The sequence below is a fragment of the Nicotiana tomentosiformis genome, chromosome 5 (genome assembly GCF_000390325.3).
Source record: "Nicotiana tomentosiformis chromosome 5, ASM39032v3, whole genome shotgun sequence".
In the NCBI taxonomy this organism is placed as follows: domain Eukaryota; kingdom Viridiplantae; phylum Streptophyta; class Magnoliopsida; order Solanales; family Solanaceae; genus Nicotiana; species Nicotiana tomentosiformis.
Genome location: NC_090816.1, coordinates 42,486,661 through 42,490,916, shown reverse-complemented (window position 1 = coordinate 42,490,916; position 4,256 = coordinate 42,486,661). Strand labels below are relative to the sequence as shown.

At 35.1% G+C, this 4,256-nt stretch overlaps 1 long non-coding RNA gene across 1 annotated transcript; it reads left to right on the top strand.

The window, feature by feature from the left end:
• Positions 1-1,770: 1,770 nt before the first annotated feature.
• On the top strand, positions 1,771-3,483 carry LOC138891786 (uncharacterized). Its single transcript, XR_011408109.1, has 2 exons — positions 1,771-2,137; positions 3,029-3,483. It is a non-coding gene; the product is annotated as an uncharacterized lncRNA (long non-coding RNA).
• Positions 3,484-4,256: the final 773 nt, after the last annotated feature.

Below are 4,256 nucleotides of genomic sequence, written 5' to 3'. Positions count from 1 at the left end.
GTTAAGTAGTTGTTCCTGGCATTTTTCGTGTTCTAGTTGGGGTTATTTTTGTTCAAATATTTTTCATGTAAAAAAAGTAGCTAAACACTAATATTTTTTCATTACTGGCTAAACTCTAGTAGCAGGGGTTAAAGTGACTATTTTTCATTTTCTTCCAATAGAAGTAAGTTTTGGACGAAGACCAGACTTAGCTGTAAAAATAGAATAGGTTGGCCAGTATTTGAGCCATGCTTTAACATTTAGCCACCTTTTGAAATGTAATTGAAAATTAAAAATTTTAAAATATATAATACTTAGACAAAAATAACCCTAGCTAAAACAACTGTGCTTGAGTTCGAAGGTTTTAATGAAACTGGAGTTCAGAAAGTCCTTTTATGTAATCTCTAGCACATTTTGATAGAATTTCAAACTTTTATTATACAGTTTGAAAGTTCTCTTTATAAGAAATCAAAATTCGCTTGTAATAAAATTTTAAACTTTTACATATGAAACTCATTGACATTGTGATAGAATTCAGAACACAAGTAAAAATCTAGCACACTATGATGGAGCTCTAAAAAATCTTGAAATTCAAACAAGACTCTGTTATAAATTGTGTTCAAATAAGGTAAAACAAGAATAATCAGAAATATGAACTGTAAAATTGTATGAACAGAGTAATCGGTAGAAACAGGAACGTAAATTAATTTCGAGCCCACAGATTTTACTGTGTCCTTAAGCAATTTAAACCCCTCACTGTTTACTCGTAAAATGATACAGTTAAATTTGTAACGTGTTTTATAGACACGTGAATTAACTTGATCCAAAAGTATATGAAAAAAATAAGAAATAAGTCAAGAGTATGAAAAGAACATAAAAGATATACAAGCCTGCTGGTATGATGAGCTTATTCGGAAGCAAGCAAGTAATTTTACAATTTGAGAGCAGAATATAGCCTTTGTGTACATATGATTTTTTTGTGTCCTATAATGGATACTAATTCTTCTATTTATAGCTATATTAATTGAGACAAGATCTCCAAATCAAGCTTATCTTGAATGAAAATAAAATCACTATTGATGGTTGCATAACGTTTGGCTATTAATACAGAGAGATTCATTGAATGTTGTCCGACGTCATCCCTTCAAATCTTTGTTATCGGTTCCCATATCTTCGGAATTCACACAATACCTAACACATGCTTGTATCCGGTGTCAACTATTTGCTGTCTCACGTATTATCTGTCTTCGGTTTCATGTGTCATCTCGTCATTTGTCCAACTATCGCTAACCAATTTGACCTCATACACTCATAGTAATCGAAGGTATAAAATTATTTCCTCCAAGGTAGAACATATATATACATTGTTGGAGTAGTGGTACTTCAAAGTCTAGCAAACGAACATAAAGACAGTAACAAACCACACACAAACTCTATTATGTTTCTAAGAATTATGCAGAAGAAGTGTGCAAGTATTCGATGGAAAAATCTGAGGCATGGTCTCTATATTTATAGCCAGGGAAGGGGTGAGACGTGAAGCAGTACAATGCAGCCTTTCACTTGGTGTGTCTTTTTGGGAATTAACGGTGCCTTTACGAAAAACGCCACAAATAAAAAGAAATATCCGCAGAAAAAAAAATAAAAATAAAGAGAATTTGTTTGTCCAAAAAATTATTAATCGAGTGATGACGACGAGAGTGCTTACCTCTTTACCGGTCCTTTAAGTTAGCGCATAACTATTTTTTCTATATAAGCCCAATAACTTTTTTCTCTTTATTCGGAATAGAATAACATCCCTTTATTTCTCATTTACCCTTTAAAAAACCAACATATACTACAATGATAGAAGTTCCATATTCAACCCTAAAATCCAACGACATATCCGACATCAAAAACCACCACTCGCTAATACTCAGCATTCCTTACAACCCTACCTTTCAATGCCATTAACAGCAAAATCTGGTTCTTTATTTCAACATAGAAAGCGTCGTCTTAATAGCTCTCATATTCATCAATAGGAGTAAATCTGTTTGAGAAAATCTCACACTGCTCTGGATCATGTCCATTTCTTTAATTTTAGGCACAATATGAAGTCGTGGAGATTTTTCACAAGATTTATCTTGGTTTGATGTAAATAGAGGCATGGCATGCTGGCCAGGTACATGATTCTATGTTAAATTTTAGGTCAAGTTCGTTGAACATATGATGTTGTCTTCTAGAGAAATATCCAAATGGAAATTGCTAAACTCCAACATTTACGTTGAAGTTTCACTTATAAAAGTTCATAATTCCACCACATCGTATTAGAGTTTCATTTGTAGGGGATTTTCGAATTTCAACGAGTTTCACTTGTAAATGTTTCGAACTTAAGCATATTGAGCTGGACTTTTTTGTAGTTTACATACTAGTATTTTTATTCAAATTTTATTTGTGCATTCAAATGCGCCTATATGTTAAATAATTTTGAAATGATGTCTAAATATTGATACTGGCCAAGTACATGATTCTATGTTAATTTTTAGGTCAAATTCTAAGAATCCCTGATGTTGTCTTCTTAAAAAATATCCAAATGGAAATTGCAGAACTCCAACATATATGCTGAAGTTTCACTTATATTAAAAGTTCAAAATTCCAGCACATCGCTTGTAGGGGATTTTCAAATTTCAATATAATATGTTGGAGTTTCACTTATTAATGTTTCAAAATCAAGCACATTGGACTGGAGTTTTTCTATAGCTAGTTTACATACAAGTTTTTTTGTCCGAATTTTATTTCTACATTAAAATGCGTCTAAATGTTAAATAGTTTTGAAATAATGGCTAAATATCGATTAGCGGTTTGAAAGTTGCTATTTGTTCATTTTTTCCGACTTAGATTTGTGTCATGACGATTATCACTTTAAACTATTTTTTAGCACAAGGTGGTAGATTTAAAGGACAGAGGGTTAATAAAAGATGTAAATTCATTTTTATTTCAAAGCGAAAGATGGAAATGTTACATGATTTACAATATATTTGGCAAGTATTCAAATGAGATTATTTTTTTCCAGAAGGAATCTGGTGCTGCTTATTGTATAGGGTAAAATCGGTTCATAAGATGCTCGTATAATAGAGTGACACGTGGAACCAGAGATAGATGGAAAGCGACACAGGTGGAAGTCAAGACCGGGGGAAGCAGTCTCGAGTAGCACTGGGAAGCCCCCAGAGGGAATGTTGCTCATGAAGACAGATGAATACCTGTCACCCGATAAGCATTCAATGAAGAATAGTCTGCAGTATTAAATACATAATTCGTTAAAGAGAATATGGCATTCATAGCCTGCCGTTACACATTCTTCAATGGCCCCCATAATTATCATTTAAGAGGGGCTTAATCCTATGACCTTGTTCCCTAGGTGTCACTATAAATAAGATTCCAACAACCATTGTAAGGACACAAATTTTCAAACAAACTTATGATATATTCTGTTCAGAGCTCAATAACATTTTATTTTCTTGCTTCTTACTATTGTTAGTATTGCCTTCAGAAGCTCTGCTCCCGGAGCCAAACTCTCTATTGTCTTATCTCGATTTCTACGCTAAGTCTTACATTCTTATTTGATTTATTTATCATTTTGGAATCAAATTGATTCGCTTGTCTATAAACCACGTATAAATTTATCTGTACCATTTTACGGACAAACAGTTTGGCGCCCACCGTGGGGCCTAGACAGTTGCGTAATTGAGTTGATCCTTGCATCTATTACTAACATGTTTGATTCTTTGTTCTTAGGCAAAAATCATAAAAATGGCAGATAACGATATCAACGTCGCACACAACGTTGAGGCCCAAGGAAATCAACCTCAGCACGAAGACTCGATCAGTGATACCTGCAACGAAGAGGATAAGGCCACGCCGGTCCATGGTGGACAATATCCACGACATGTTCGAGAGGCAACTCTAGTTTATGCCGATGACGAGCACGTCGTTGAAACAGTAAGAATCCTGATGGAGCAACAGAAGGCTATTATGGGCCACCTCTCACGACAGGATCAGGTCATGACAGAGTTGAGGCAGGTGTTGTCGGGTGCTTCCAACAACGTGAATGGACGAGATCCAGTTCCTCCCAGTGCTCCCGCAAACCAAACAACTCTGAGGGTTGACAACAATCCCCCGAGGGGCGAAGTCGGCTTCGACAAGGTCGGGGGGAACGGGGGGACGACAGTGGATCTAGTAACAACAATGAGAATGACCTCTTTAAAATCGAACTCATGCGGTTTATGAGGGAAATAAATGCC